Below are 12,475 nucleotides of genomic sequence, written 5' to 3' on the forward strand. Positions count from 1 at the left end.
ATAGGCCTTCCTTTATATGTTACTTGACCTTTCTCCCTTACTGCTTTTAATATTCTATCTTTATTTAGTGCATTTGTTGTTCTGATTATTATGTGTCGGGAGGAATTTCTTTTCTGGTCCAGTCTATTTGGAGTTCTGTATGCTTCTTGTATGATCATGGGCATCTCCTTTTTTATGTTTGGGAAGTTTTCTTCTATTATTTTGTTGAAGATATTAGCTGGCCCTTTAAGTTGAAAATCTTCATTCTCATCAATTCCTATTATCCGTAGGTTTGGTCTTCTCATTGTGTCCTGGATTACCTGGATGTTTTGAGTTAGGATCCTTTTGCATTTTGTATTTTCTTTGACTGTTGTGTCGATGTTCTCTATGGAATCTTCTGCACCTGAGATTCTCTCTTCCATTTCTTGTATTCTGTTGCTGATGCTCGCATCTATGGTTCCAGATCTCTTTCCTAGGGTTTCTATCTCCAGCGTTGCCTCGCTTTGGGTTTTCTTTATTGTGTCTACTTCCCCTTTTAGTTCTAGTATGGTTTTGTTCATTTCCATCACCTGTTTGGCTGTGTTTTCCTGCTTTTCTTTAAGAGCCTGTAACTCTTTAGCAGTGCTCTCCTGTAAATCTTTAAGTGACTTATGAAAGTCTTTCTTGATGTCCTCTATCATCATCATGAGAAATGTTTTTAAATCTGGGTCTAGATTTTCGGTTGTGTTGGGGTGCCCAGGACTAGGTGGGGTGGGAGTGCTGCGTTCTGATGATGGTGAGTGGTCTTGATTTCTGTTAGTAGGGTTCTTACGTTTCCCTTTCGCCATCTGGTAATCTCTGAAGCTAGCTGTTTTAGTTGTCACTGTTAAGAGCTTGTTCTTCAGGTGACTCTGTTAGCCTCTATGAGCAGACCTGGAGGGTAGCACTCTCCTTAGTTTCAGTGGGCAGAGTATTCTCTGCAGGCAAGCTCTCTTCTTGCAAGGCAGGTACCCAGATATCTGGTGTTCGAACCAGACTCCTGGCAGAAGTTGTGTTCCACTCACTAGAGGTCTTAGGATCACGTGTGGAATCCTGTGTGGGCCCTTGCGGGTGTCAGGCGACTCAGCTGGCAAGGTAGCCAGGGCTCGAGTGGAGTGGAAGGGGTTTGTGCCCCAGATCAAGCCCGGGTAGCCTGCTTCCCTATGTACCGCAGTCTCAAGTTCCACGCGATTGGATTGGGGCAGGCACTGTGGTCCACTCACCAGAGGTCTTAGGGTCCCGTGGGGAGTCCCGTGTGGGCCCTTGCGGGTGTTGGGCAAGACTCTGCTGGCAAGGTAGCCCGGGGCTCGAGTCTCGAGTCGAGCGGAAGGGACTTGTGCCCCAGATCAGGCCCGGGTAGCCTGCTTCCCTATGTACCGCAGTCTCGAGTTCCGCGCGATTGGATTGGGGCAGGCACTGTGGTCCACTCACCAGAGGTCTTAGGGTCCCGTGGGGAGTCCTGTGTGGGCCCTTGCGGGTGTTGGGCAAGACTCTGCTGGCAAGGTAGCCCGGGGCTCGAGTCTCGAGTCGAGCGGAAGGGACTTGTGCCCCAGATCAGGCCCGGGTAGCCTGCTTCCCTATGTACCGCAGTCTCGAGTTCCGCGCGATTGGATTGGGGCAGGCACTGTGATCCACTCATCAGAGGTCTTAGGGTCCCGTGGGGAGACCCGTGTGGGCCCTTGCGGGTGTTGGGCAAGACTCTGCTGGCAAGGTAGCCCGGGGCTCGAGTCTCGAGTCGAGCGGAAGGGCGAGGAATAATTTTCATGTGTCTTTCAGAGTAATAAGGTAAGACTGTAAGGAAATTGAAGTTTTGTGACTGAATTGTGCATTTTACTTTTCTTCTTGAGGAGCTTGACTCTAGAGTTTCAGATTGAACCACTATTCTATATTGCCTATTATAACATTAATATTAAAACTAATATTCTTTTGTTTATGCTAAAGTTTCCTATTTTGTCTGTGTTTTTTATTCATACCTGCAATAGCTATCTGACCTGTCATTCATAAGTAATAATAAAGATCATAAAACACTATTGAGATTCTTCATGTGCTAAGGGAGATATTTCACAACCACTATCTTTATTGGAACATCATTTGAAGATTATCTATAGAGAACACCTAAGTGAATTTTGGGTAATGTTTATATCTGTGTCTGGGAGAGTATCCTAATTCCTAGTAAATAGACTTTTAGTTTCTTGCTCAGCTGGCAGGCATCTCCAGTCTTTCTCTTGCACTTTGAACTAACATGGATGGGAAGTTTGTGAATCACTTGGCATTTTTCCTTTTATTGAAAATGGATTATTTTCTCAAATATTATCTCCTAAATACAGTCCCACCCCCACTTCCATTCCTCTTAGTTTTTCCCAACCTCCCTTACCCTAAACATCCATTTCTTTTATTTTTCTCATAAAAAATAATAGGCTTCTAAGAGATAATAGTAAAATATGACAAAATAAAATGAGATAAAACAATAATGTCACATCAAAGTTCAACAAGAAAAAAATCAACGAAAGGATAAAACCCCCAGGAAAGACACAATAATTCCAGTTATTCATGCTCTTAGACATGGAAGCCATAATATATACAAAGAGACCCTAGTGCCAACCCATGCAGGCTCTGTGTATGGCTGCTTCAGTCTCTGTGAGTTCATATGAATTTAACTCATGTTTATTTAGAGGTCCTTGGTTTCTTAGTGTCCTCCATCCTGTGACTCTTATACTCTTTCCCCTCTTTTGGTGGTGTGAACATGCTTGGCCCATAGAATTTCACTATTACAGGACCAAGGGCCTCTCCTTCCATTGATGCCCAACAAGGCCATCCTCTGCTATATATGTGGCTGGAGTCATGGGTTGCTGCATGTGTACTCCTTGGTTGGTGGTTTAGTCCCTGGGAGTTCTGGGTATGTCTGATTGGTTGATTATTATTGTTTTTTCTATGTGGTTGCAATCCCCTTCAGTTCCTTCAGTCCTTTCTCTAACTCCTCCATTGGGAGCCTGTGCTCAGTTCAGTGTAAGTGAAGGCGGGGGGATGAGGGGGAGGGGGGGAGTGGATAGATGGGTTGGGGAGCTCTCTCATAGAAACAAGGGGGGGTCTCTGGAGAGGGAAGGGGATATCATTTGAAATGTGAATAAAATATCTAATAAAAATAAATAAATAAATACATAATTTTAAAACAAACAAACAAAACAGAATTGCACTATTAGAAGGTGTGGCCTTGTTGGAACAGATATGACCTTTTTGGAGGAAGTGTGTCACTGTGGGGGTGGTCTTTGAGACCTTCCTCCTAGCTGCCTAGCAAACAATCTTCTCCTGGTTGCTTTGATCCAAATGTAGAATTCTCAGCTCCTTGCCAGGCACTGTGTCTGCCTGAATACTGTGATGCTTCCCGCGTCCACAATAATGACCCGAACCTCTGAACCTGTGAGCCAGCCCCAATTAAATGTTGTACTTTCTAAGAGTTGCATTGGTCATGGTGTCTCTTTATAGCAATGGAAACTCTGATTGTAAACTTCATTTCTCTTTGATGTAAGAGGAGGGATTTAATAAAGTCAGTTTAGATTGAGCACCTCTCTCTCTCTCATTGTGTGTGTGTGTGTGTGTGTGTGTGTGCGTGTGCGTGTGCGTGTGCGTGTGCGTGTGCGTGTGCGTGTGTGTGTGAAATGTTGGTCTGTGGGTCTCTGTATTTGTTCCCTACTATGGAGGATGGCTCTCTGAGAATGGCTGGCAAGGCACAGATGTTTAAGTGTAGCAGAATACCATTAGGAGTAGATAAAAAATACTTGGTTTCATCTTAGTCCCTGGGCTATCCAGTCTGATTCTTAGTTTTCCAAGCAATGTCAGATATGGGGGCCATCTTCTAGAGTATATATTAACTCAGTCATTTACTGGTAAGTACTTCCATATGTTTTATGACACCATTGCCATAGAATATCTTGCAGACAGGACAACTTTGTAGGTCTAAGGGCCTGGAGTTCCTCCAGTGTTTGTGTTTCTCTTTGGTCAAGGGTTCTCAGCTGTAGGTTACAAGCCCTTTAGGGATGAACATGCCTTTCACAGGGGTTATCTAAGATCATTGGAAAACATTGCTGTTTACATCACACTATGATAATAGTAGCAAAATAGCAATTATGGAATAGCAACAAAAATAATTTTATGGTGGAGTGTCACCACATCATGAAGAGCCAAATTAAAGGGTCACAGCATTAGGAAGGTTGAGAACTTTTGATTTTCCTGACATGCAGAGTACTGTCTTATAAAAAAGATACTTAATTTTTAATTACTTTTTGCAACCTACCCTAAGCCACTTGAAGCTATAAGCTACAAGTTAAATAACGTGACCATTTCTAGGTTAATGGTAGCTAAGACTTAAACTGCTAAGGTGTCAGCACACAATTAATCTCTAACTTCTTACTGTCTAAAATTTGAGAATATTTAGAGGTTACATTTCCAACCGGTACAACTTTGTTCTGCCACTTCAATAAAGTACTAGGAAATACACCTTCCCACTAAGATTTATGAATATCTAACAGGAAAATTCAACTTTGTACATGTAGTTGTAACTCATATACAAATTCTAAATGTAAAAGCAGTTCATACCTTACCTTTTTAGGTCTCATTGAAAAGATAACTCTGTTTTGTCTTTTATTATCAAAAGTTAATCAAGTTTGTAAAGAAAACATGTTTCTCTTCAACTGTGTAAGATGACATTTAAAAAGATAATTACATTAAATATTCATTAATGATTAAAAATGAAAGATTTTATAGATTATAATGGCAGTGAGAATTACTAAAACCACAATATTTGATGTAAAATTGCCTGTCTCCTTTTCCTTTACCTATTATTTTAGAATTTAGAATTTTATAATTATTTTCTTTGTCTATTAATTTAGATTTTTCTTACCTATCATTTTAGAATTCTATTAGAATTACCTATTAATTTAGAATTTAATTTAGAATTTTTAGAATTTCTTTAACTGTTATTTTAGAATTACCTATTTAATTTAGAATTTTAGAGTTAATAGGTAAATAATACATACCTATTCAAAATTTAATAAGGTAAATGGAATTTACCTATTAATTTTAGAATTACCTATTAATTTTAGAATTTTAGAATATTTAAAATTCATAAATGTGATATATTTTGGTGATATTCACTCCCTAATCTGCAACTACTCTCAGACTCCTCTGCCATGTCCCTCCTATTTTCATGTTCTCTCAGACTACTGATACTGCTCAGTATTGTACATATGGACATGTGGACATGGATGCAAGAACAATCCCTGGAACATGAGCAGCAGGTCAGTGAGTACTTCCTGGAAGAACACTGATTCATCTGACTTCAGAGGCCTTCAGTTCTCAAGGATCATCAGGTTGGTGTGGAGCTTCATAAGTAATTTCCTCATCTATGCTAGAATTGAGGCTGGTTTGATCTTGTGCAGAAAAGCACACATGCTTGAGCTGATGAGAGCAATAGTCCTGTCCTATCTAGAAGATATGGCTTGGCAGAATTTCCCCAGTCTCTGGATCCTATCCATTCTTCTTCATCATTCCAAAGCCATATATGCCTCCAATCTTTCTGCAAATATGACATGCAATGTTATGATGCATGTATGAGTCACAAATTTCTTGTCTTCTAAACTTTCTATGGCGATTAAGTGAAATATCTCATATTTTTTTACAGAACTAGTAAAGCAGGAAATCTACAATAAATGGCTAACTCTTATTATCATTTTTATTTAATTCAATGGGTTGAGATAATTTAATCAGCTTTTAAAAATGGCATCCTAGTTTCTGTTTTTTTTTTTTTTTTTTTTTTTTTTTTTTTGAGCACAGTAAGTTTTTAGGAAGAGTTTAATATTCTAACAACAAAAAAAAAAAAAAAAAGGCGTAGACAGAATCCCAGCTCTCTGACCCAGTTAAGGTGCTCAGAAACTTGTTCACAAAAAATTCCTCCATTCTTTCCAGGGGTCAGAAATAGAAAACAGTTTGCTGGAGGCAAATTAAAAGGGGGGCCACAAGAAGTACTTTTTCTCTATTAATATACCTATTGAAATACTTTTCTCATCCTTCACTTATGTATCCATCCTTTGATAATTTCCTTCTACTAAATTTAGCATATAATTTGTATTTAAACTACACTGTTATCTCATTAAAAGAGAAATATTAATAGTACTAAAAGATTGTTAAACTTTCAGTATTCTTGTAAGTCATGCTCAGTTTTTAATGTAGATTTTCCACCTAACATTACCAAATAATGTATGTGCACATATAATTATTATTAAAATATCACTCTGTATCTGTGAGTCTTTCCATCAGAAAATATAGATCTCAGATATACTACATTTTTCACTAATATCAACAATAAATCTAACAATAACTGTATAAAAATGAACTTGATGAAAATTTATGGCTATTTAGATTGGAGAGATCTTACAGATATCTTTTTGGAAACAAATTGCTGATCTCAAGTGTTTAGAACACTTTGGAAATCACAGACAAAATTATGATCATAATACTTTTACCATTTGATAATTATTTAGAATTTGCTCCATTGCCAAGATCATAATTATAAATGATTCATACCCTGAACAAAATATTTTATTTAGTGTTCTTAGTTTCCATGGTCCTGTTGGCTGAGCCATGACAAGAATAATTACATATCACATGAAAATACATATAATAAAAATACTAACTCTGGATCAGAATATACTAAGGCATATGATATAGAATTCTTAATTTGGAAAGACAGCTGTGCTTACAGTTTATCTAACAAATGAATGTGGAAGTTATGTTACCCAGATTCAATAAGCTATTATCAACTTTAATCGTAAGAAATTGGAAGTGCAGAAAATTCAGAAAGTATTTGTCTTTGAAGATCTTTGACTTTTCTGCAATGAAATAAAAATGTGCTTCATAACTGACAGATATAGTTGACATTCCAAATGCTTGCTATAAGAGCCTTTGTGGAGAAAGCTACCCATGAATATGCTTCTCAGGTAATAAGAAGACGGAGTACTTGCATTAAATTGAAAGAAAAGGTCAGGCTATGACAGCAGAAAGAGAGAGCATCCAAAAGTGGGAAGTCAAACTGAATGCACAGCAGGAAAGCACTGCTGACATTTTATTTACTTATTTTAGTGTCAATCTACAAAGCTTCATCCAGTCCAAATTATAGCCAGGCATGGTCTTTTATGCTAATAGTTGAACTATGCATGAGAGATTGCTCTTAGTCCCGTGATCCATAAGGTGGAAATATCCATAAGGTGGAACTCACTGTCAGTAGGAGTTAGAGGATGAGGGCAGTAAGCCACAAGTTGGGATGAGTTCAAAATCAAACATGGTGAGGAAATGAACTGGGCAGAAAAACTAGTTCAGAAGAATCAAGGAAGGGGGACAAGGCAAAAAAAATGTAAATCCTGAAAGAGAGAGGAAGCTATATAGAAAAGGAAGGTAAATGCAGACACAGCATGAACATTAGAGCACTAACATGACCAGAGATGTCAGTTGGAGTGGAGCAAGGGGGCATGAAGAGAGAGGAAGCGCTTCAAAAGCAATAGAAAATGCTTTATGTCTTTAGTTATGTATGCCCTCTGCATGACCATGAAAGTTACTTATATACCATTTTGGAAGAAGATTTACAAAATGAACTAGTTGGGTTTCTCTGCCAAAAATTGTCTACCAGGAGCTATGAGTAGTATGGACACATAATTGCAGCACCGTGAGAATATAGAGTAACTCTGCATTAACCTGAGTGGATCAGAGATAAAACACAATCTGAAGGTTTAGTGTATGTTAATTTTTAAAGATCGCTAAATATCAATCTCAGTTTCTCCATTTTATTTAGTAATATACTGATGATGTGCAGAAATACACAATCATATACAGAGGAAACTGAAGAGGCAGCATGGAGAGGTTCAGAAAGGGCATGGCCAGGGCTCAGGGAGCGCTTCACAGATAACTTATCACAGGGACCCTCCAGACCTTGAACTGCATCTGGCTCCTCAGGCAACCTCATTACTATCAACACAGCACTCCCTGTTCCTTGAAAAGAAAGAAAGATGAGTCTTTGTGGAGGTCTGGAACACAGCCAGACTGTTGATGTGAAAAGCCACTCTGCCATTAATCTTTTGGATTGGGCATGAGCAGAGAATGGATGTTTTCAGAGCCCATGGAATGCTACTCTGAAGACAGCTGGAAACACACACACACACACACAAAAGGAAAGTCATTTGTGTCAGTCACTGGCATCCACTGAGAAGAACCCAGCTATAAAATTCTGGAAGATGATGGCATCCAAGGTCAAGTCTTAGATAGAGGATCTAGAAGAGGGCAGGCCATAGGTGCAGCATACAGAAGATGATACCTCAAAGATAAGGACCATAAAAAACACAATTTGCAGAAGCATACCTGTTTCACAAATGACAATTACATTTTGAGAACAATGGCTTCACCCACTTCTTTTGTTTCCCTACACAGTGACATACATGATGAAAGTCAACGAATTTGTTTGAAATTTTTTAGTTTTGTACCTCTTCCAAGCTAGAAGGTCAGTAATCCTACCTGGCCCAGGAAGAAGAGTCCAGGCCTCATATGACAATAGTTTCCCTGATGTTTCTCCTAAGTTTATTAATACAACATATTGAAGCAAATGCTTTTAAGAATTAATATCAGATTTCCCATATATCAGGAGGCCTCAGTCACATTAAACTCTTAGTAATTCTCAATTAATAATATTTCATCATTCTGTAGTTTGAAATAACTCATGCAGCACTAGAGATGGGAAACAGTTTGAACATTATACTGTTTACATTCTAAAGAGGGAAAAAAAGAAAAAAAAGAATCAGTATTGAATAGGCAGGCTCTCTGGAAGATATACATTACCCTTGAATGGTATGTTTTTCCTATTTTATATTTTGAGGAAAGGAAAATAACAAAGAAATAAGGTAACTTGACCCAAAGCTTTCTAAATAGTTGGATTTAAACTATGGCTTAGCTGCCTTTAAAATTAATTTTTGAAATTTCTTGAGATTTTAATTGTAATATTTTCCACTACTCCCTTGCCTCTTTCCAAACCCACCCATATACCTCCCCTTGTTCTCTTTCAAATTCATTGCTTCTTTCTTTATTTAGGAATATATCTATATGTGGCTATATAAATACATACATACAACATGATAATGTGGACAGTGGGAATCTCAGAAGGCCTCTATCTTACACAGGGAACTAGAGGCAACAAAGGAATTCTGAGAGCAAGGGAAACCTTCTTCTGGAAAGAGTCTCCTGATTGATTATTTTTAAAGATCTTTCTTTTCCCTTTGTCCTTCCTTTTCTGCTCTTCTTTTATCTTTCTGACTTTCTCTTTGTTTTTTCTTTCTTTCTCTTTCCTTCTTTCACTTTATATAAGCCAATAGATAACAATATGACATTATTTCACAAGAGTCTTCTTTGTAATGGTCACAATATTGTCTGGTTGAAACAATAATTTGTTTCTATCCTCAAATAACAGTTTCAGATGCAGAAAGTGAATAAACAACTAGAATGAATTCTGATAAGGACTATGGTAATTTAAGACCAAGGTTTCTCTCCAAAAGAGAAGAGAAACTTCAAAGAGGATGCTATCTTTCTAAGATTCTAAAGATGATTAAGAGATACTGAGAATATACAAGATAGATTGGATTGGGAGGGCAAGCAGCATAGATGAAATTCTCCTCACCAGGGAAATACCAACTTAAGTGTGTAGCCTGATGCCCTATATGCACATTCCTTGAAAATGTATCTATTTCACCTGGCTTCCAGAAATAAAGACAAGTCTCAGCTGAGAGTATTTTTAAATTCAACTAATCTGCTTTTTTTGTGAGTAAGCTGTAACTATCCTATAAAACTACCCAACATGTGCAGATAGAGCTAACAACCTCTTGCAAACACAAGAAATGTTGTAGAACCAACTCAGCTTTAGAGAAGATAGCTGAAGCCTCTATTGAGATTGTGTTCCACTCGGTGTTTGCCCCTGGCTGACCCTATTCCTTTTCTTCCATCTCCATGTGTATGAATCCCAAGAGTTTCCCTGAACAAGTCTCCTGGGTTTCAGTTTCTATACCAATCCTCACTGGATTATAGGATTATCAGCTACTGGTATGGTGGTTTTATAAATGGTTAAATGATTCTGATGTTGGAAGTAGACTAAATATACACAGATGAAGTAAAATAACTATATAATAAATAGGGCCAGGCAAGTGATTAGGGTTCTGGCCTTCAAGCATGTTGCCTCTTAAAGAGCAGGGCTTCAGAGCAGCTGATTTCAGGAAAGAGTTTTGAAACCTGAATAAAATCTTTCAGTCATCTTTATCACACTTCCTTATCAGGAATAGTTGTTATGGAGGACACTGCCTTAGAGTTGATTGCTAACTCTATCCACCTGTGAATTCAGTGAGAATAGGTGTCTGTATTGTATACTACTCCAGTCCGGTGACTAATGTGGAGAAAACTCCTAAAGAACACATTTTGGAAACCTTAGTCTTATAAGGGCTGGCAAATCTTCTCAACTTTGTCTTAATATGAAACATGAGTTTTATTATTCTGGGCTGAGATTCAGAGATTACACAAATTTCTATTTTCCAGAGCTATTATTCATATAAATGTCTTCAAAAACACCACCTAGGACAAAGGGTGAATAATATTCTTCATACTCTCTGCAAAGGTCTACAAAATATTAGAACTTTATAATAGGAAGAATAGAAAAGTAAATATATTATTTAAAAATAACTTATGTTTTTCTATTGCTTAAATTTTCTTCTTTGTGCTATAAAAAAGACTTGGACACTGTAAGAAAAAAATGAGCATGAGTCCAAAAAGAAAATATAAATAGATTTTAAAATATCTGAATCCAACCATCCTTAGTAAGCTATTCCAATATAATGAATTCCTACTGTGTTCCAGGAATTTTTAGGAACTACCTAATTTAATACAATAATCACAGGACATGAAATGCCATGGTCTGTATACTTAAAATAATCAATTAGGGGTCAGAGATATAGCTTTGTGGGTAAGAGTCCTTATTGTATAAGCATGGGGACATGAGTTTGAATTTCCAGTCTCTGTGTAAATAGTGGGTAATGATTATGTGTGCCTGCAACCTCAGCACTGGTGAGAGACAGGAGTATCCTAGAAGCTCATTTGCTAGGCAGTCTAGTAGAAATAGCTCAGCAGCAGTCTGTGTCTCATGGCAATAAGGCACAGGGCAACAGAGGAAGCACCCCCATCCCCAGTTTCTTCTGGCATCTACATGCATGCACACACATACCTGCACAGTTATCAGCATTAACCACACATACACAGGCACACACAAGCACACACACAGAGTGATATAAAGATTTGTATCATTGCTATGATATAAATCTTTATTTCAAGGTTTCCAATTTTTTCTCTCCTCAAAGGGCAAGATAAAAGACTCACTCCTACCATATAGAGATAAGTCACTGTGGAGGTAACAGAAACCTAATGACTGCTTGTCTTGACCAATCTCTTCACTTCTACTCTACAAAGCATATCAGAATATGAGTGGTTAAATGCAACTTTCTTCTGAAGATCATTTGATACACTTTAATTAAATTGCTTACAAGCTACTTATTTTAGAAGTAGCAAATTATCATCGACACATATTAAAACTGAATATATTATATGAGTTGAGTTGTAACCTCATAATTAAGGTTCTCCCCCTGTGAGAAAATTGCTATAAAATATAATAACATAAATCCATAACTAGGTAGCTACACATGTAAGCATGTGTCAATATCACAGCTGTCAGATGAGCCATGTATATGACTAAGCTTAGATTTGATTGTGACAATGAACACAGGGTGAATAACAAAATCTTAAAGATAAAAATTCCCTCTGATGTAAGTGCAACCATGTCAGGTGATCTTTCTCCACTTGTCACTGCTCCTGACAAAGAAATAGACCAAATTCTGATGAAGAGGAAACATCACATGGCCTCAGATATAGAAGAACCCTAAAAAGGTAATACTCCAGTCTTGAGGAATGGTAAATCAACAGAAGTACAGAAAAGATGGAAGATGACTAAAAGACTCAGAAAACAGCCATGCCTTGTTAATCCCCACGGACACTAGCTAAATGTGAGTGAGACCCTAGGATGCAGAGGTAGACATGTAGCAGGATCATTTCTGGGGGTTGACATTTGAATGACAGGTATGTAGAAAATATGTCCTTGTTTGTATAGTTAATACACTTTAAAGAATGCCATACTGGGATGGGAATCATGTTGGTAATTGGTTCCTGAATTGCTCAGGAAGAAAATGAATCTTGTAGTCTACTTGTAACTGTGTTATACATTTGAAGTGGTCCCTAAAAGTAAGTAACTGAATATATAAATAGGTGTTGGAGATGTCTTCAACAATTAAGAACTATAAGCAGAATAGTAAATGACACCCCAGACACAGAACCATGCTGTCTCCAAGTTCAAGGT

The 12,475-nt window shown here is 37.8% G+C and overlaps 1 long non-coding RNA gene across 1 annotated transcript in view; it reads left to right on the plus strand.

Moving 5' to 3' along the window:
- The first annotated feature begins 1,591 nt into the window (after positions 1 to 1,591).
- The window catches only part of A230004M16Rik, a 258,459-nt gene continuing 247,575 nt past the window's right edge, over positions 1,592 to 12,475 (plus strand). Inside the window, exons 1-2 of the long non-coding RNA XR_388589.4 lie at positions 1,592 to 1,782; positions 5,213 to 5,363. This is a non-coding gene — a long non-coding RNA (RIKEN cDNA A230004M16 gene). The remainder of the gene's footprint in view (positions 1,783 to 5,212; positions 5,364 to 12,475) is intronic.

Source organism: Mus musculus, chromosome 11 (genome assembly GCF_000001635.26).
Source record: "Mus musculus strain C57BL/6J chromosome 11, GRCm38.p6 C57BL/6J".
NCBI classification, from domain to species: domain Eukaryota; kingdom Metazoa; phylum Chordata; class Mammalia; order Rodentia; family Muridae; genus Mus; species Mus musculus.